This window comes from Triticum aestivum, chromosome 5A (genome assembly GCF_018294505.1).
Source record: "Triticum aestivum cultivar Chinese Spring chromosome 5A, IWGSC CS RefSeq v2.1, whole genome shotgun sequence".
NCBI classification, from domain to species: domain Eukaryota; kingdom Viridiplantae; phylum Streptophyta; class Magnoliopsida; order Poales; family Poaceae; genus Triticum; species Triticum aestivum.
This window is the reverse complement of record NC_057806.1, coordinates 706,531,409-706,553,494: the sequence shown is the minus strand read 5'-3', so window position 1 is coordinate 706,553,494 and position 22,086 is coordinate 706,531,409. Positions and strand designations below refer to the sequence as shown.

The window sequence follows — 22,086 nt, the reverse complement described above, 5'->3', positions numbered from 1 at the left end:
GGCTAAGGCATTAGTCCCGGTTCACCTGAGCCCTTTAGTCCTGGTTTAAGACACGAACCGAGACTAAAGGGTGCGATGCCTTTTACTCCCGGTTTGTGTCTCAAACCGTGACTAAAGACTAAAAAACGTATAATATATCAAAATGTTCAGCACGAAAATCCGCATCCGATTTTGACAGCCTACGGCCTGTTTGCAAATTTTTAGAATCCTCAAATTCTAAAAGGAAAAAATTATACTCAAATTTCAGTTTTTTTGTATTTTCGTTAAATCTGGTCAAACTATGGTCAAACTACTTATTCAAGAAGTATTAGTGTTACTAAATAATTATTCAAGAATATTAGTGTTACTAAATAATTATTTCAATTTTTTTGAATTTTGGTCAAATCTAGTCAAACTGTGGTCAAACAATGGTCAAACTACTTATTCAAGAAATACTAGTGTTACTAAATAATTATTTTAGTTTTTTTGAATTTTGGTCAAATCTGGTCAAACATTGGTCAAACTGTGGTCAAACTATGATCAAGCTACTTATTCGAGAAATATTAGTGTTACTAAATAATTATTATTTTTTAGAACAATAGTTTCAAACTCAAACAGCGAAATGTGTGACTTCATGCTCAAGCTAAATTCCTGAGGGTTAATAGGATTGACATATTACTATTGTCACGAAAACAACAAGTGCAGACTTCGAAACGAGGGAGAATAGAACCCAGAAGTTAAGCGTGCTCAGGCTGGAGTAGTGAGAGGATGGGTGACCGTCCGGGAAGTTAGATGATTTGGAATGATGAGGGGTGATTAGTGATTAGAGGTTAAATTGAGCAGTGATGAGGGATGATTAGAGACTAGAGGTTAAAATATTTCAGAAATTTGAAAATAAAAAAAATTCAAAAAAAATTCAAAAAATCAGAAAAATTTCTTTAGTACCGATTTGTGTTACCAACCAGAACTAAAGGTGGACCTCCAAGCAGCGGCCACGTGGAGGGCCTTTAGTCCCCGTTCCTAAAGGCCCTTTATCTACTAGTGCCCCTTTCCTTCTTCTCATCCTTCTCTTTCCCTCTCCCCCCTTCTTCGAAAAGGAAAGGGGGGTGAATCCTACTTGGACCAGGAGTCCAAGTAGGACTACCCCCTTGGCGCGCCCCCTCTAGGGACGGCTTCCTCCCCATCCTCCCTTTATATACGTGGGAGGGGGCACCCCAAAGGACACCAAGTCTTCTCTTAGCCGTGTGCGGTGCCCCCCTCCACAGTTACACACCTCGGTCATATCCTCGTAGTGCTTAGTCGAAGCCCTGCGCCGGTAACTTCATTATCACCATCGCCATGCCGTCGTTCTGATGGAACTCTCCCTCGTCCTCAACTGGATCAAGAGATCGAGGGGTGTCATCGAGCTGAATGTGTGCTGAACGTGGAGGTGCCGTACGTTCGGTGCTTGGATCGGTTTGATCGAAAAGACGTTCGACTACATCAACCACGTTACTAAACGCTTCCGCTTTCGGTCTACGAGGGTACGTGGACACACTCTCGCCTCTCGTTGCTATGGATCTCCTAGATAGATCTTGTGTGATCGTAGGAATTTTTTTGAAATAATGTGTTCCCCAACACTTCTAACTACATGGTGGTTCAAGTTAACAGAGTAAAACACCATGAAGCTATTCTATACTCATGTTCTCTTTGTGATGTAGAAAATGAAAGCATTTTCATGCTCTAGTGACATGTCCTAAAGTTTGTGCGCTTTGTATGGCCTTGAGGGAGGTTTGGAATTTTCTGGGTGAGGAGATAATCAATTCTTCAAGGCCGGATTGGTTTCTTATTTTTTTGGATCAATTGAGATCGCCTGCGCATGCACAAATTCAATTTAGTCACTTTCTGGAGGCCTAACACCTAAGGGCCGATTTGATCTTTGGTCACGGTATGGAATCTGCCTCTGCCTCTGTGAATTTTGTACAAAACTATTGGGCTTCCTTTTCGTCTTGACATGCTAGTGCACTGATGGAGGTTTGCGTCAAAGGTAAGGGGATGGTGGATGATTTAAAGAACATACATTTTATAGCGAGGAAATTCATAACATGGAAGCCTCCCTCCTCGGATTTCATTAAGATTAACATCGACGAAAATTTTGTGGAGGCCATTAGCACCACGAGCGTGGGGGTTGTTGCCAGAAACCATGTTGGTGAAGTCATCGTTTCCTCTTGGGATTATATTGGGTCCTGCAATAGTGTGGATGACGCAGAACTTAGAGCAAGCCTCATCGGCTTTAATATCGGTATCACCCTTCACAATCCCATTATTTTGAAAACTAATTATTCTTTTGTGGCTTCCCTTCTTGGAAATGATATTTTTGACATGTCTCCCCATATATTGATCTAAACGGGGAAGTATTGACTGTCTCTAAGCTATTGGAGAAAGTTCGAGATCTCAAACATTAATAGAAAGGCTAATACGATGGCTCCTGAGATATTCAAGTTTCATTTTCATAATAGGTCAAACGGAGTTCTTCTTAATAGTGTTCCACTCTGCGTGATGAAAGACGTAACAATGGCTACTGCTACTGTTCAAACTACTAAAAGTTGTTATTGTCACTGCTACCGTTCAAACTACTAAAAGTTGTTACTGTCACTGCTACCGTTTCTATTTTTACTCTTACTGCTACTATTAGATTATCATACTCCTGCGCACTAATACTTTGTTGTAGAGAAATAACTTATTAGATGTGGTTGAATTGACAATTCAATTGCTAAGGCTTATAAATATTCTTCGCCTCCCCTTGTGTCAAACCAATAAATTTGAATAAAATAATGCCCTCAAAAGAGTGTTGTGTTCATCTATACTTGTGTGTTAATAAGACTATTTTTTAATGCCGTTGCCGATGATCATATGATAGAGATCATCAAATACATTGAATGCAGAATGACGCGTTTGTATCGTCGTCTAAGACGTTGAAGCGACCATGGATATTCCATTCCAGGTCTAATATGACCGTGCGCTGTGTGCATGATATACAAACTCGTGCACGCACGTACAATGTTATGCAACACTTGGTCAAATAATATAGACAAGTCTTTGTTTTTCAAAAAAGAATGAGAAGTTGACTTGGAACAAAGCTATACCTTAAAATAGCGTGGAATATTTAAAACATACCGGATGATTTCTACAGGAAATGTTCAGCTATATAAAAATGAGAAAAAAGCAGAAGATGGCTCGTCCCCTTCCTCCTCCCCTCCTGCGCCTCCCACCCCTACCGCCGACATTGCCGGCTTCCCATGCAGCCTCCTTGGCCCTCCGGCGGCTCCGCCCCCACTCCCTGTCAGCTACTGCCAGCGAGTTAATTGCAGGGAACTATCACACTTCGGCACGTCGTAACGAAAATCAGTACCATTAGTCTTTTTCTTGCCATGCAGTACCAACTCGAAGCCTAAGTGTTACAAAACGGTTTAAGCCATGTATAAATGCGTATTGACGGTGTATTTGACCGCTGGGACCCGTGTGTCAGGAGCCAACATGGCATTTTTTTTTTGCAGAAAACACAGTTTGTTGTAAATCGAATCACTCATAAGCCCCGCCGCCTCGACCTCGCCGGCCTCCCCTCGCCGGAGCCCCATCGCTGGCTCGTCGGCGCAGCGGAGCAGAGGCTGGCTTGCCGGAGTAGCGGAGCAGCGGCTGGCTCGCCGGTGCAGCGGAGCAGCGGCTGGCTAGCCAGAGCAGGGGCTGGTGTTAGGCGACAAGGGCTAAGGGCGGCGCGGCAGCGCGGTCGTCGGAACCATAGCTAGATTCAAACCCTGCCGACCGTGTGCCTAGTCCCCGATCCGATCTGTTCGAGCTAGACGACCAGCGTTGCATGGGCTGCAGGATGGCCCAACCGCGGCCCAGTGAGGCCAGCACATCATTTTAAAAAAATGTGAGTAAAAAAACAAATATTCAGATAATTTTATGTGTCTTCACTCAGAACCACACGCATGCACAATTACTATGCATCCTCATTATATTTTGCAGATACACAACTAAACAAATTATATGGCCAACTCACAATTAGATACAGAACTAAACAAATTATATGGCCAACTCACAATTACTGCGTATATTTGTTGTTTTTTTAATGCACAGTTACTCAAAAGTTTGATAACATATACTAAAAATTATTGTGTAATCGTAATAAATTTTATAATGCATGCTGAACATTTTATAAAATACTACAATTTTTAAATACGCGTTCAACTTTTCCCAAAAATGTTCTGCACATTTTTTTAAATGCACAAACACTTTATTTACCTTTCAGAGTAATTTTAAAATTTTTGAACTCAACCCAAAAACAATGCAGAGACTAGCAGGTTTATTCTTCAGACCGAATGTAGTGTGTGTATATTGATAAAAATCATACACACACACATATATATATATACATTGTATATTATAAAATGTTCAATATATACATGATTAGGTTTTTATAATATGATATCGTATATTTAAATAAGATCATTGTATATTATAAAATGTTCAATATACATATTAAACCATGGGGCAAACATTTTTTTAATTGTACGACGCGATGGACATATAATATTTTTTAGTATCGCATAAAAACCGGAACGGCTCAGAGTTTAAAGGCGTGCACACGTACTAGTATTTTCTTTTGCATAGTATACATATACTAGTTGAGGCAGCCACTAGTTGACGCATAGGATGGCGTGTGGCAGAGGCAGCAAGCGCGCACGGCGAACGACTCGGCGGAATCGATTCGGGCGGACGGTCGCGCGATTTTCTACTTTGTAAAAAAGGAAACGAATGGCACAAAGTATAACTAAACATACGTGTGCAGTTTAGACGAAAAGGAGCAGCAGCGAGCGTCCTCGTCTAACGGCACGTTGCGGGTTCGAATCCAGGCGGGACGCGCGTGTGGAGTTATTTTTGAAAAAAGGGTTCTTGTGGCAAGACCTTTTTAAAAAAAATAGAAGATATGTGCGTGATTAAATAAAAGTAAGGGTTGTTTTTGTAAAAGAGCATGCCATGTCAGCCCCTGACAAACGGGTCCCCGCGGTCGGATACGTGGTCAATACACGCTTATACGGCTGTCAGACCGTTTTGCAACACTTAGGCTTAGAGTTGGTATTGCATGGTAAAAAAAATGACTAATGGTACTGATTCATTATGACGTGCCGAGGTGTGGTAGTTCTCTGCAATTTACTCGCTGCCAACCCTCGACCTCTCGTTAGTGAACTCTTACTGCAGAAGAAAATCATATGCGGCCCGGTCGTACGCTCCGCACACAACAACCCATTTCATCGAGCACCATGTGGATCCCCGAACTTCAAAGCAACCACTCCCATCTTCATCCCTGTCTTCTCCCCCAATGGGCCATCTTCCTATGCTACAGCGCCGCCATACCACATACATTAGTCGTTGCCGACGTCAGCCGGAGGCTCCGGGAAGCTCACTGATGACCTTGTGGAATTGGTGCTCACATGTTTCGTGCTGCCTTCTTGCACTCGGTAAATCCATGTTGAAATTGGCCAGTTCCCACCGCTCCTGCTCCTTTTCTTGGCGCTCTTCGCCTTGCTCTCGCCGGCAGCGCACCCGGCGGCGGCGGCATGCCACCCGTACGAGAACTAATCGCGCTGCCAACCTTGTTCGGAAACCTTACCGTCGCTGGCATCCTCCGTGTTGTGTGGTCCAGCGGGAAGTACATCTGCGGCTGGGACGGCGTCTCAGCCGTCGAGCAGCCGGAGATCGAGTGGCACGAATCGATCCGGCGGCGCTGCATCACAAGCCTGACGGGGAAGAAGATAGGAGTGCTGCTTTGAGATTCGCGGATCCACGTGGCGTTCGATGGAATGGGTCGCTCTGTTCGGAGCATACGACCCGGTCGCATATGATTTTCTTCCCTTACCGCCGTCCCCCTCCCTCCTCCCCAAAGTTTCCTTCTACCTCCATGCAAGCTTTGTCGCCTTCCTCACCTACTTGCGGGTGGGAAATGCCATCGGCTTGGCCGTTGAGGAGTTCATCCAGCAACGGCTTTGCCTACGCACCTCACCATCTTGCCCGGCCTCTAGCGTCCCGCTTTTTGCCTCCTTCACCCGTGCCTGCGTTCGGCTCGACGCCAACGTTTTTGCCGCCCAACTCCAGCATGTGGACGCAACCACCTTCCGCCTTCTCATCTCCTCCGCAACCGCGGTCGACCTATTGCTCTCTCTCCTTGGGCTGCGCCTCTGCTCCCTCTGCATGACTTTCATGCGCATGCCCGTCGCTGACCCTGGCACCCCCGTCGGCCACCTCACCTACCTCATCCTTCGGATGCATGCCCCTCCATGAGGTCATCGGCGTTTGCGATGACCTCGGCCTAGACTTCGAACTCACCACATGGCTCTTCCTGCGCTCGTTTGTAATCCCCCTCTTGGCCGACGGTTCGAATGGCTGCCGCACCAGCGGGCGGATCATCAAGTTCCCAGTCCCTCTCGACGCTGACTCCATGGCTCTCGTCCTTTGCTATTTATTCGGTGGGGACCATCGAGCGTATAATGTTACCTTCGGAAACGATGAGCTCTTCTCCTTCACGGTGGCCTGCCCTGCCGTCGCCCACCTCATCGCGGGGTACGGGGACTTTGCCAGGCTTGGCATCCTCATCCGCTTCCCATCTCCGCCGCCCGTGCTGGGGGCTGCTCCGCCTTCCCCACGGTTGCTCCCACCGCCTTCCGTTGCGGCCCCCTGCCCGACGCCGACAACTGCCCCGGCCACGCCCGCGCCGCCGCTGGCCCTCCCTCGGGCTTGGCTGACAGTGACAGTATCATTGCTTCGCTACATGCTCTGCAATGTAAGGTACACTGTGTTCGTCCTGGCTTTCCTTTTTGTAAGCTATTACTGCATGATTTTCGCTTAGAAGCCACGCACTCGCCTGTCAACCCATTGCTAAAACCCTCATCACCCACTTGGATAGCCTTGAGCTGCTTCATGCATGTTGTTCCGAATGTTAAGATTATTAATGATGCCATGGGCCACTTTTTTTCAAACTCAAATGTTTTCACTGTGCATTTCGGAAGTGAGTGCCTCTGCAGTACGTTGGTGACCTCAGAGGACGTCTGCTCCCTGATGATCTCTCGATCTTCCCTCGTGCTGTCACATTTTGAATTGCGCTTGTTCACTGCTAGGGAAAAGGCTAGCAGCAGCGCGGGTTTTGTGCTCACTAGTAGCGCGGGTAGGCGCGCTACTAATAAGGCGCTACAGTTATTGCTTAGCAGTAACGCGTGCCCGCATGCGCTACTGCTAGGGCAAATAGCTGCAGCGTTTGTTCACTCCTGCGCTACTGCTAATATAACTACTGGCAGCATGTTTTCTCGCCATCGCTACTAGTATTTTTTTTATTTTTTTATTTTTAGTGTATTTATGCGCCATAGGACAAATATTGGTACAATACCAGTTATGAGGTTTACATCATTATGTCCATAACACTGTGTCAAATGAAGGTGGATTAGGTTCAAGTGGAGGCAATATGTAGTGCATGTCAAAAGTGTACTACTAATCCAAACTTGATCTAGTTTGGACTAGTAGTACTTTTGATGCATCACATGTTGCCTCCACTTGAATCTAATCCGTTAGCACAAGCTATTTAATCATCATCATAGTCATTAGCACTAACAGTATTTATTTAATCACCACTAACACTAGCTAATAATAATCATAATAGTCATTACCACCAACACTAGCTATTTTTATCATCATAGTGATAGTGTAGCACATCATCATCCTCAAACTCATTTCTAGCTAGCTAATAACTCCTGCTGCTCTTTCTTGGGTAAAATAACATAAAACATGTGTAGCTCTCCTCCTTGATCAAGTTGGAGCATGCAGATGAACCTGTCTCCTAATCGTGGGTAGCGCATCTTTTTGCTGCCCCCTAGTACTTCTCTGCGCTTATCCATCACACATTTGGTCCAGTCTTGCACTATTAAGCATCGGTCGCTAATCTTGAATGCACTAAAGTAATTTGTAGGATATCTTGGCCATAAGCTAATAATACTCATGGTACCTTTAGTCTCGATCCCATAAGGCACAACATTCATCGGGAGTCCCTGTTGAAGAACATCGTATGGTAACATACTTAGCAATGAAGTTTAGCTTCAAAAACAATGTATGGAAAAGATGCACTGAGGACAAATAGTAAAAATCTTACCATCCTTCCTAAATAGATGTGACCGTAGTTCATTACGAACACTATTAGTCGCACGTTTTCAGTATTAAGATTTCTAAATGCAGGAAGAAAATTTGTCTTGACAGTACACTGCAACAGGACCCCACCTATAGCAACACATTTTTCCGTATCTAAAAGTCCATATATACGTTGCAAGTGTCTTTACCAACGGTTTGGGATGCGTAGCCTTATCCAGTGTTGCTAGCGCATAATGCAACGATTATACTACCATTGGTAAAAGGGAGCGTTGCAAGAGTACAACACATAAACCCGACTTTTACAACACTCATATATGTTGGTGTTTGATGTATAGGAATCCAAATCTCATTGCTGGCACCAGAGAATTTGCAACCCTATAGGTGTGGGTACATATATAATGTGAATTATTATTATTATTATTATTATTATTGTTGTTGTTGTTGTTGTTGTTGTTGTTGTTGTTGTTGTTGTATATACATTATTATTACTAGATATTAAATTAATCTTCCACATAATTGTGACGGTTATATGTATATCAAGTGAGGAAAAAAATAGAGAATATACTCACAAGGAACAAATCATATATTGGATAAAATTGTTGGATTACAATAGTGGATATTACAAGAGGAACATCATCCAAATGTGATGCAGAATCTAAATATTTTCTTAACATCGAAACTTAAACTGAAAGCATACATCAACATCACTAAAAGTTGACCGAGGAACATCATCCAACAGGAACAATATCCCTACAACTTAACTAAAACTGGAAGCATCCATCATCAGCATCATGAACTGGAACATCATCATCATTACTGCAGTATACTTGCCACGCACCCATATAATCATCCATATATCTTTTGAATCTACAAAGAAAATAACAAAATGAACTGTTAACACACAATGCATTGACATGATCAAAGTAGTGATAAAGGCAGGATATGAGGCACATACAAAGGTTGAAGGCCAATGCAATCTCTTTTTTTTCTGCATTAGCAAGAGTATTGCAGTTTTTGCAACTCCCTACCAAATTTTCAGTTTTCACAAGTGTCGTATCAACATGCACTGCTCAAAATTCATTTATAATTTCAGCCATCAAGTTTAAAGAGCAACGTCCCTGTTATGATTATGAAAAGATACCAGCATGAGTGTTAGTTGTCATTGATGACTAATCCAGAAGCCACAATATATGACACAGCTCGCAGGACAACATGGCTCAATAAAATTATATGGACAATAGCCTAAGTGCTGATGTGCATTCAAGGGCAATGTGAGTGATAGTACCACTTCTCTTCTCTTCTCCAGTTAGTTAGCAAACAGAACCAAAACGGTTTTAGTCATCCAAAACTGAACCAAAACATTTAGCTCTAGTTGGTTTCAGTCATCCAACGGGAAACAGACAAACCTACAGGTGTTCACCACGCTTTGGAAGTTGGAACAAACCTGTAGCCCCAAAAACTGAAAAGAATTTACATGGTCATCACCAACCCAGAAATCCATTGTTAATTCTGTACTACAGTCAAACTGTTTTGCATGAACCAATAGTTTTATTTATTGCTAAATAAATCCACTGAAACCTACAACCCCAAATCCTATAAATTTGCATGGACAGTAGCATAGAACCTAGCACGGCTCAATGGCCGTGGGCACAACGAGCATTGGCATGGTCGGGGAGGGAGACATTATACCTTTGATGGCATCGTCCATGACTTGATCTACGAACTCAGACTTGCTCCATGGCGCAGGTTACAGGTGTCTCGTGCATCTCTAGAATAGCGTAACACAAGTAAAGCTGCATGAAGTTCCATTCCTACTTAATAAAAGAAGAGCAAGCTATATATTCCTACTGTTATAGGTGTCCTAGTTACTATTTACATCTAGCTTAATAAAATAAGAATTCAATATTCAGGAATTCAACTAGCATCATTGCGGTTCAAGTTCCATACTGACTCGTAGCACTAGGGGTTAGTCCTGCGGTGCAGCACAACAAAATCAAATTGACCTCAAGAAGCACACACTTGAGCCCAAACAGTGACAAATCCTAACACCGGCAGAACAACAATGGCTCCTATTTAGGCACTAGCCCAAACATACTGCACTTGTGATCCCAAGACCATCATCCAAGCGGAAAAACCTACAGTACAAAAAAAATCTGCATATCAGCAAAGAATATTTGAAGATGGATAACATATCATGCCTGTGTATGTATATACACATTCATTCAAAAAAGAAGAAAAGAGTCAGAACATTATTGCAGTTGTGATCCCAAGACCATCATCCAAGCCGAAAAAACTACAGTGTAAAAAAATCTGCATATCAGCAAAGAATATTTGCAGATGGATAAAATAGCCTTCCTGTGTATGTTAGAACAAAATCCTATAAATATGCATATTCATTCAGAAAAAAATAAAAGTCAGAACATTATTGTTTCAAGCAAAACACTCATTTTCTCCACAAATGATAAAAGAAACATAATTGTATTATATACACATTCAGTGAAAAAAGAGTAAGAACATTATTCTTTCAAGCAAAACACTCATTTCTCCACAAAAGAAAAAGAAACAGATTACTATTTTATACATAGGACTCAAGGTAGGCAAATCATTGTAAATACGGACTTCACAAGGAACAAGTGTTAACCGCCACTGCCTACTGTTTCTTGTCCATCCACCTACTTAAGTAGTACTCCCTCCGTAAACTAATATAAGAGCGTTTAGATCACTACTTTAGTGATCTAAATGCCCTGATATTAATTTACAGAAGGAGTACTACATCATCACGATGCTATTAACCGAAGCAACTCTAACAATATGCTGTCTAGGTATGCTGCATGTTCACTAATGATTATAAATATGGAAGTCAACTTTGCAGGCCACGGCATACAGGTATGGCCGTATGGGAGAAGCTAACATGCTGCATAGAGGGAAAATTTCGGACTCAGCAACATCACATGAAAACACAACGCACAAAATGGAAGGGCCTACACCAAATAGTCAGTTCTGCACCTCTGATTCTCAGCAACTTGAACGCAACTCTAGATACCTGCAGAACAACTGATGCCATCTCAGTCAAACAAAGTTGCAATACTCTCTCACAAAAAAAAACCCAAAACTTTGTATAAACATTAACCTCAATCAACCACTCTGTAAATTATACAGAAAAATCCAGAGAATAACTAGAAAAAACTAACATCACAAACAAAGAACAACAATACAAGAGCAACTAGCAGTAGCCCCACGCTTTACTGAAGGCTTTTACCAGATGCTTTTAAGTAATGCTTTTTATAAGACTTTGCTTTGTAAAATGTAAAACTGGATAATTATTTACTATAAAGGAGAAAATTTTCATGTACAATGAAATAATTCTTGGTCATCAATGAATCTGTTTTCAGTGGCATTGTAGAACTGTAAGTGAAGAGTGCTTCTAGATTTGTCATAGACATCTCAAGCAAGGCAAACAGATCATCCCAGGAAACAAACAATCATGAACGCCAATTTTGTGTGATGCACATCACATCAGTTCAATCTTCTTATGCAAAAACCATAACTGAAACTAAGCAGCTTTAATATTATGCAGGTGCGCTTGAAAAGAGCCGAGGTTAGATATAGGGGGAGAGAGAGAGGATGAAGGCAGGGGAGGGGCTGCACTCACCGGACGAGAGGAGGACGACATAGACACCGGGTCCTGTGTGGGCTTTCGTGGTCGCCAGCGCCGCCTCTAGCTGTACCGGAGGGCGCCGCGGTGCGAGGGGACCTTGGGCTGTGCTTCGCGGTGGCAGGATTCACCGGCCGTCGCCTGAGTAGCCGGCACAGGTGCGCAGCGACGAGCTGCGTGAAGAGAGATATGGGACATGAGAGGGATGGGTGGGTGGGTGATGCGGCAGATCCAGCGGACTCCGAAGCCGCGAGGTGGGAGGAGAGGGAGGGGGACGGCCGGCGGCAAGGTGGGTCGGAGGAGGGAGACGATGCGGTGGTTGGCGGCGGAGAGATGAGGAGAATCGGGGACTCTGTTTCTTGCTGGTCTCTCTCTCCTTTCCTCTGTTTATTTTTTCTCTCTCCTTGCCCATTTTTTCATATATATTGTACCACAACCACAATAGGGTCAGTAGTAGTAAATCTACCACGCATGTGACTATATGCGTATCTCTTTGTGTATTTTACAACATATGGTCAAAATGTTGTACAATTTGTGTTGCTTTAGAAGGGGTATTCTTGTAGTGGTATCAAGATCCTCAAGCCATGAAACATAATGACTTAGCTCCTTGTAGTTGAGTTCAGCCTCGGGACAGTAGTAGGTCCTGTCTACCAAGCCCTAGACATGTTTGCTTGCACCGAAATAAGGTGACAATACAAATTAGTTGTCAACTATTTTTGAATAAACAATATCAAAGACATAAATATGGTTGAGAAACTTACATAATGGTATAACTGGAGGCGTCTACACATCGACCCAAATGTCGGTATTACCTTCAATATCATCTTCCAGACGAATATCAAAGGTGATAACCATATCAGGCTCAAATGCATAAGTCTTGCATAGTGCTCGCCATGTTTTGCATCCAAAATAGGTGTAGTCGTCTGAATTGTATAATTTTGCATGGAAAATATAACCATGCTCGATCTTCAAGTAAACTTTCTTTACCTCCATAGTATGACTGAAACCCATCTTATCCAATACAAAAAGTCTTGCATAGCAGAGGATACGCTAGTACAATAGTAAAAAAAATATAAGTTGAAGCAAATGAAGCAGATGTCGTGCCTAACTACGAAAAAAAACTTGCCGTTGTGACTTACTGTATCCACTTCGAAGTTCTCGTCCAGCTTGATGCTGAAGCGCCTATCATCATCTAGGAAGATCCCGTCGCACAGGCCGCGCTCGTCTTCGTAGTATTTGCAAATATCGAAATCCTTTTCGTCATCAGACATTTCCTATGTTCATAGTTAAAACATTAATTGAAAATCGATCGAAGACAACTACCAGGATACTCAACACACAAATCCGGGGCACTCGATATTTCCTACATATTCTGGCACAAGTCATGCCAAAATTCATGGAAAAATCCGGCATGACCTTTGCTAAAATAGGACATATCGAGCGCCTGAAATTTGCCGAAACAGAAATGAATCAACACTCCGGCAAAACATAGGCCACTCGAAGGTGTAACCTGCAAACATGACCGGCCACTTGGATATTGAGCAACACAAGATATACATTTTAAAATATCTTATAGGACTCAAATTAGCATGCATTCAATAAGCAAAAGTAAATCATCTCATGCGTTCGTACATCGTCGAATATTATCACTAATACATCCAAATAGTATTATACATATAACATCACTAATACAACTAAAACCCTAGCACACGACGGGTATCGGCGCGGGCGGTGGACACCCACAGAGAAGGAACCATCACGGGATCATAGCTCCAGTGAGATCCCTGGAGAATCTGCCAGGTATTGGAGAACCTGTGCTCCAACGCAAATAAGTAGCGACGGACGTGCGCATCCTCCTCACTGACACGGTGACGCACCACCTCTGCGGAGTCCTCGAGCCTCTGTACCGTCACTGGCCCACGCGACCGCCACCAAAGAAGGTTCGGGTTAACGACAGGCTGGCTCCTCACCAACCTGCGCCCCCCGGTAGGTAGCGCCTCCCAGTACCACCCCGGTGGAGCCCAGTCCCGGACATGGCCCATCTGGTCAAGCAGGTGTCGTCCTCCGCCGACTCGACGACGAGGATGTGGGATAGGCATCGTCCACGTCGATGCGAGAAAATTGCTTTAATTAAAAAATAGCAACAAGTTCTTCCTAACGAGTTCTATTAATTCAATTAGTTCTTACTAAAAATAAACTTACTATAAATAAAAATAAACTAATACCTAATTAGTACCTAGTTCTTACTAACTAATTAATACCTAGAAACTACTGCTCTAATTACCATATAAGTAATTAACTAAATAGCACTAAAAATAGCCTAGGGTTCATACTAACTAGCACTAAATAGTTAGGGTTCATACTAAGTAGAGAAGAGGGATTGGAAGGGGAGAGTGCTTACAGAGGGCGGGGAGAGAGATGGAGTCGGGGGAGACGGCGGCACCGAGGCGCGGCGAGGCGGGGTCGGGGGAGACGGCGGCGAGGCGGGGTCGGGGGAGACGGCGGCGAGGCGGAGGCGACGAGGAATAGTAGAGGAGAATTGAGGGAGGAAGCAGAGGAGAGGGAATCAGGCCGCGCGAGGGGTTAGGTGAAAATAGCTTTAACAGTAGCGTGGGAAGGCAAAACGTGCTGCTGCAAAATCCGTAGTAGTAGCGTTGTTCGTAGAAGGGCGCTACTACTATACCTAGCACGTCGGGAACGGTGTGGCAATTATAGTAGTAGCGCGTTTTGTTCCTACCGCGCTACTGCTAAGCGGGTAACAGTAGCGCCGTTCTAGCAGACGCGCTACTGCTAAGTAGCAGTAGCGTCTCATTTTAACAAGCGCTACTGGTAACATTCTGTGTATAAGGTTTTCCCTAATAGTGGTTCGACTCTAAGTTAGCTGCTTCATCCTACATTGACCAGACCAGGGCCTGTCAACCTCCAGCACGAGCCCCTGCTGCTGGCTGCCACGTCCAGTCCATCCTCGGGCCACACCACACCTCCATCTGCCCTACTGGCTCCTGTAACCCAACCTGCGACCCTGCCCCTCGAACCCCTCCCCGTGGCTCAATTACGAGTTGCCACCCACTACCCCCCTCAACCCATCTCCCATCTAATTGCCGGTCCCACCTCCTGTGGATCCGAGCTTGCTGACAACGGCAGGCCAAATCCCATATCAGGCGGCAAAGTATATGCTACTGCTGCGCCACGATCTCTCAATCACACGCGCATGCCCTCTCCGGAAAAGGCTATTCTTAGCCGCTCCCATAGTCCTTCCACTGCCTGCAAAAATCCATTCTCTCCCGAGGCCGACCCATATGCCATTCTTACCCAGGCCCCTACACCCTCACCCACTGTCAAGGGGGCCACGTCCCCTCGCTCCGCCTCCCCACCAGCATGTGTGGCTAGCACGCTGATACATCTTCAGAGCAACTCCAACGGGTCGACCCAAACGGACGGCGATTTCGTCCGCTTTTTGTCCGTTTGGGTCGGCCGCTCGCCCGGCGTCCGCCCTATTTTTCATATGGGTCGGCAGCGCGCCTAACGCGTCGACTCATATGTGCAGGCGTGGTCGGCTAGCCGCCCAATTTTGCATTGCATTCAACATATTGTGAAATGAAAATTTAATAAACAAAATAGTCCGCCCAAATAAATAGTATAATTTACAGGCCAAATAAAAATAAAAATGTTTCACATAGTTTTACAAACGAATAAAAAAAGATTCATCTATTGGTTGCCAACATGAGTCCACGTATGCTCAACCAAATCATTTTGCAGTTGCACGTGAGTTTCGCAATCACGCATGTCTTCATGAAACTGAGTGAACTGCTCAAATGTTGCCGCTACTCCATGCTCAGGCACAACATTCTCACCCTGAAACTGAAAGCCTTGATCGTACAGATGTTCCGGGCGCTCGTCTTCTACGATCATATTGTGCATGATCACACAAGCAGTCATCACCTCCCATAGTTTCTGCGTGCTCCAAGTATTAGCAGGATACCGAACGATGCCCCATCGAGATTGCAAAACACCAAAGGCATGCTCGACATCCTTTCTAGCACTCTCTTGCTCTTGGGCAAATCTTTTTCTTTTCTCTTCGACAAGGTTGGGTATTATCTTTACAATAGTGGTCCACTGAGTATAGATACCGTTACCCAAATAGTACCCTTTGTCGTAGTTGTGGCCGTTGACAGTAAAGTTCACCGGTGGGCTGTTGCCTTCGACAAGCCTAGGAAACACCGGCGAGCGCTGAAGCACGTTGATACCATTGTGTGATCCAGCCATGCCAAAAAAAGAGTGCCAGATCCAGAGATCTTGAGACGCCACGACCTCTAGTATGACAGTGCAAGCCCTGACATGTCCCTTATACTGCCCTTGCCAAGCAGAAGGGCAGTTCTTCCACTCCCAGTGCATGCAGTCTATGCTGCCAAGCATCCCCGGAAAGCCCTTGCTAGCATTCATCGCCAACAAACGGGCTGTATCTTCAGCTGTCGGCTCTCTCAAGTACTCAGGGCCAAACACAACAATCACACCCTTGCAGAACTTATACAGGGACTCTAGGCATGTAGACTCGCTCATACGGACGTACTCGTTAATGAGATCACCGGGCACTCCGTATGCAAGCATTCGGATGGTGGCAGTGCATTTCTGATAAGAGGAGAAACCAATCTTGCCGATGGCATCCTCTTTGCACTCGAAATAGTCATCATAGCCAACCACTCCCTCTCTAATACGGTTGAAAACATGCCTACTCATATGGAACTGGCGGAGGAATTTGTGATGTTTGAACAACGGGTTTGTTGTATCAAAGTAGTCCTTCCAGAGAAGGAAATGCCCGCTCTCTCGGTTATGATTCAACGCCGGAAGGTGGCCCGGAATGCAGACACAGAACAACGGCCGCTGGTTGTTGAGGTGGTGATGGACCAACACGACAGCCAATATCTCATCCTCCTCATCGAACGACGAATCGTCGGAGTCGCAAAGGAAATTGTGGAAAAAGAACTCGTCGGCGGAGTCCATTTTCGTACCTTGGCAAACTGTCGAACAGCTTGTGGGCATCGAAGAAGGAGACGACCGACGGGGGGAGACGCGGCGCCCACAGACCAGCTAGCTGCCCGGCTGGCGTCCGACGAGTGTGACGGCGTCCGACGAGCGTGCTGGTCATATGTGGCAGGGACGGCGAGGCGTCTTCTTGGTCGCGGGCGGCTGGGCGGTGGGGGAAGCGGTGGCGGGAACTAGCTTGCTCCTCGGCGGCAAAACGGCGGCGGCGGGCGATTGGGGGCAAGGACGGCGTTGCTGGGAGGATGTGGAGGCGGCGACAGCTGGAAGAGTCGCCGGCAAAATGGGCAGCGGCGTCGGTGACGGATGAGGCGGGGGGCGAGGGTTGCTTCTTAGCGGGGGGAGGGGAGGCCAATGTGCCACAGACGAGCGGGCCCGGGGACAGGAGTAGGCGAGCACGCGCGCGTCCGTCGCGTGTCCGCGCCGACGCAAATCAGGCTAAAAATGGGCCGGGAATGGGTCGCCCGCGGACGAAAAACGGACACGCGTCCGTTTGGGTCGGCGCATTGGGCCGCCTTTTCTGTCTGCACCGACCCAAACGGACGGCCGCGGACGAAATGGGTCGCCCCATTGGAGTTGCTCTCAATGTATCTATAATTTTTTATTGTTTCATGCTGTTATATTATCATTCTCGGATGTTTTACAATCATTTTATAGTCATTTTATATCATTTTTGGTACTAACCTATTGACATAGTGCCCAGTGCCATTTGCTATTTTTGCATGTTTTTTACAACGCAGGAAATCAATACCAAACGGAGTGCAAACACAGCAAAACTTTTTGTGGAATTTTTATGGACCAGAAGACACCCAATGGGCCGGAGAAGCACCTGGGGGTGCCCCAAGGGGGGCACAACCCACCAGGGCGCGTCTGGGCCCCCCAGGCACGTCCTGGTGGGTTGTGTCCACCTCGGTGGCCTCCTGAACCGCCTCTTTGCTCTATAAATACCCCAATATTCCAGAAACCCTAGGGAGGGCGACGAAAATCAATTCCAGCCGCCGCAAGTTCCAGAACCACCAGATTCAATATAGACACCATCACGGAGGGGTTCATCATGTCCATTGGTGCCTCTCGGATGATGCGTGAGTAGTTCTTTGTAGACCTTGGGGTCCGTAGTTAGTAGCTAGATGGCTTCCTCTCTCTCGTTTGGTTCTCAATACAATGGTCTCTTGGATATCCATATGATGTAATTCTTTTTGCGGTGTGTTTGTTGAGATCTGATGAACTTTGAGTTTATAATCAGATCTATCTTTTTACCCATGAAAGTTATTTGAGTCTTCTTTGATCTCTTATATGCATGATTGCTTATAGCCTCGTATTTCTTCTCCGATATTTGGGTTTTGTTTGGCCAACTTGATCTATTTATCTTGCAATGGGAAGAGGTGCTTTGTAATGGGTTCGATCTTACGGTGCTTGATCCCAGTGATAGAAGGGGAACCGACATGTATGTATTGTTGCCATTAAGGATAACAAGATAGGGTCTATTTCTACATAAATAGATCTTGTCTACATCATGTCATCATTCTTATTGCATTACTCCGCTTCCCCATGAACTTAATACACTAGATGCATGATGGATAGCGGTCGATGTGTGGAGTAATAGTAGTAGATGCAGGCAGGAGTCGGTCTACTAATCTTGGACGTGATGCCTATATAATGATCATTGCCTAGATATCGTCATGATTATTTGAATTTCTATGAATTTCCCAACAACAATTCGTTTAACCACCATTTTCTATTTTTCTCGAGAGAAGCCACTAGTGAAACCTACGACTCTCGGGCACGTTTTGCATGCCTTTAAAGTGTACCCCCTCGGAGGTATCAAAAAGTGCGAGAAATCGCTCTATTCTTTATTATATTTGCCTTCACGATCTATTTTTATTTGCTTTTATTTTCAGATCTATTAAACCAAAAATACAAAAATACCTTGCTGCAATTTATTTTTATTTATTTTTTCTCTTGTTCCAGCACGATCTATCTATCAACTTATTACAACTTTATCACATCCATTTGCTAATTTCTGGCGCCGTTGCCCGAAAGGGATTGACAACCCCTTTAATACGTCGGGTTGCAAGTATTTGTTATTTGTGTGCAGCTGTTGTTCACATAGTGTTGCGTGGTTCTCCTACTGGTTCGATAACCTTGGTCTCATCACCGAGGGAAATACCTTGTGCTACATCATCCCTTCCTCTTTGGGGAAATGCCGACGTAGTTCATGTTGGGGAACGTTGCAGAAAACAAAAAATTTCCTACGGTTTCACCAAGATCCATCTATGAGTTCATCTAGCAACGAGTGATCGGATTGCATCTACATACCTTGGTAGATCACACGCGGAAGCGTTCAAAGAACGGGGATGAGGAAGTCGTACTCGACGTGATCCAAATCACCGGAGATCCTAGCGCCGAACGGACGGCACCTCCGCGTTCAACACACGTACGGTCAGCGTGACCTCTCCTCCTTCTTGATCCAGCAAGGGGGAAGGAGAGGTTGATGAAGATCCAGTAGCACGACGGCGTGGAGGTGGATGCAGCAGTCACCGCAGCAGGGCTTTGCCGTTCTCTACGGAGGAGGAGGTCTTGGAGGGGAGAGGGAGGCGCCAGGGGCATGGGTGCGGCTGCCCTCCCTCCCCCTCTATATATAGGGTCCCCAAAGGGGGGGCGCCGGCCCTGGAGATCCAATCTCCCAAGGGGGCGGCGGCCAAGGGGGGTGGAGTGCCCCCCAAGGCAAGTGGGGCGCCCCCCACCCTAGGGTTCCCAACCCTAGGCGCAGGGGGAAGGCCCAAGGGGGGCGCACCAGCCCACTAGGGGCTGGTTCCCCTCCCACTTCAGCCCATGGGGCCCTCCGGGATAGGTGGCCCCACCCGGTGGACCCCCGGGACCCTTCCGGTGGTCCCGGTACAATACCGGTGACCCCGAAACTTGTCCCGATGGCCGAAATAGCACTTCCTATATATAATTCTTTACCTCCGGACCATTTCGGAACTCCTAGTGACGTCCAAGATCTCATCCGGGACTCCGAAAAACTTTCGGGTTACTGCATATACATATCTCTACAACCCTAGCGTCACCGAACCTTAAGTGTGTAGACCCTACGGGTTCGGGAGACATGTAGACATGACCGAGATGGCTCTCCGATCAATAACCAACAGCGGGATCTGGATACCCATGTTGGCTCCCACATGCTCCTCGATGATCTCATCGGATGAACCACAATGTCGAGGATTCAAGCAACCCCGTATACAATTCCCTTTGTCAATCGGTACGTTACTTGCCCGAGATTCGATCGTCGGTATCCCAATACCTCGTTCAATCTCGTTTCCGGCAAGTCACTTTACTCGTACCGTAATGCATGATCCCGTGACCAGACACTTGGTCACTTTGAGCTCATTATGATGATGCATTACCGAGTGGGCCCAGAGATACCTCTCCATCATACGGAGTGACAAATCCCAGTCTTGATCCGTGTCAACCCAACAAACACTTTCGGAGATACCCGTAGTATACCTTTATAGTCACCCAGTTATGTTGTGACGTTTGGTACACCCAAAGCACTCCTACGGTATCCGGGAGTTACACGATCTCATGGTCTAAGGAAAATATACTTGACATTGGAAAAACTCTAGCAAACGAACTATACGATCTTGTGCTATGTTTAGGATTGGGTCTTGTCCATCACATCATTCTCCTAATGATGTGATCTCGTTATCAATGACATCCAATGTCCATAGTTAGGAAACCATGACTATCTGTTGATCAATGAGCTAGTCAACTAGAGGCTTACTAGGGACATGTTGGTGTCTATGTATTCACACATGTATTACGATTTCCAGATAACACAATTATAGCATGAATAAAAGACAATTATCATGAACAAGGAAATATTATAATAATCCTTTTATTATTGCCGCTAGGGCATATTTCCAACAGTCTCCCACTTGCACTAGAGTCAATAATCTAGTTACATTGTGATGAATCGAACACCCATGGAATTCTAGTTGATCATGTTTTGCTCTAGGGAGAGGTTTAGTCAACGGATCTGCTACATTCAGGTCTGTATGTACTTTACAAATCTCTATGTCTCCATTTTGAACACTTTCACGAATGGAGTTGAAGCGACGCTTGATATGCCTGGTCTTCCTGTGAAACCTGGGCTCCTTGGCAAGGGCAATAGCTCCAGTGTTGTCACAGAAGAGAGTCATCGGGCCCGACGCATTGGGTATGACTCCTAGGTCGGTAATGAACTCCTTCACCCAGACTGCTTCGTGTGCTGCCTCCGAGGCTGCCATGTACTCCGCTTCACATGTAGATCCCGCCACAACGCTTTGCTTGCAACTGCACCAGCTTACTGCCCCACCATTCAAAATATACACGTATCCGGTTTGTGACTTAGAGTCATCCAGATCTGTGTCGAAGCTAGCGTCGACGTAACCCTTTACAACGAGCTCTTCGTCACCTCCATAAACGAGAAACATTTCCTTAGTCCTTTTCAGGTACTTCAGGATATTCTTGACCGCTGTCCAGTGTTCCTTGCCGGGATTACTTTGGTACCTACCTACCAAACTTACGGCAAGGTTTACATCAGGTCTGGTACACAGCATGGCATACATAATAGAACATATGGCTGAGGCATAGGGGATGACACTCATCTCTTCTATATCTTCTGCCGTGGTCGGACATTGAGCTGAGCTCAATTTCACACCTTGCAACACAGGCAAGAACCGCTTCTTAGACTGATCCATATTGAACTTCTTCAATATCTTATCAAGGTATGTGCTTTGTGAAAGACCTATGAGGCGTCTTGATCTATCTCTATAGATCTTGATGCCTAATATATAAGCAGCTTCTCGAAGGTCCTTCATTGAAAAACTCTTATTCAAGTAGGCCTTAATGCTGTCCAAAAGCTCAGTATCATTTCCCATCAAAAGTATGTCATCTACATATAATATGAGAAATGCTACTGAGCTCCCACTCACTTTCTTGTAAACGCAGGCTTCTCCATAAGTCTGCATAAACCCAAACGCTTTGATCATCTCATCAAAGCGAATGTTCCAACTCCGAGATGCTTGCACCAGCCCATAAATCGAGCGTTGGAGCTTGCACACCTTGTCAGCATTCTTAGGATCGACAAAACCTTCCGACTGCATCATATACAGTTCTTCCTTAAGATAACCGTTAAGGAATGCCGTTTTGACGTCCATTTGCCATATCTCGTAATCATAGTATGCGACAATTGCTAACAT

At 45.4% G+C, this 22,086-nt stretch overlaps 1 long non-coding RNA gene across 1 annotated transcript; it reads right to left on the bottom strand.

Moving 5' to 3' along the window:
* Positions 1–8,716: 8,716 nt before the first annotated feature.
* On the bottom strand, positions 8,717–10,755 carry LOC123108549 (uncharacterized). Its single transcript, XR_006451924.1, has 2 exons — positions 9,107–10,755; positions 8,717–9,018 (listed from the first exon to the last, which is right to left on the bottom strand). It is a non-coding gene; the product is annotated as an uncharacterized lncRNA (long non-coding RNA).
* Positions 10,756–22,086: the final 11,331 nt, after the last annotated feature.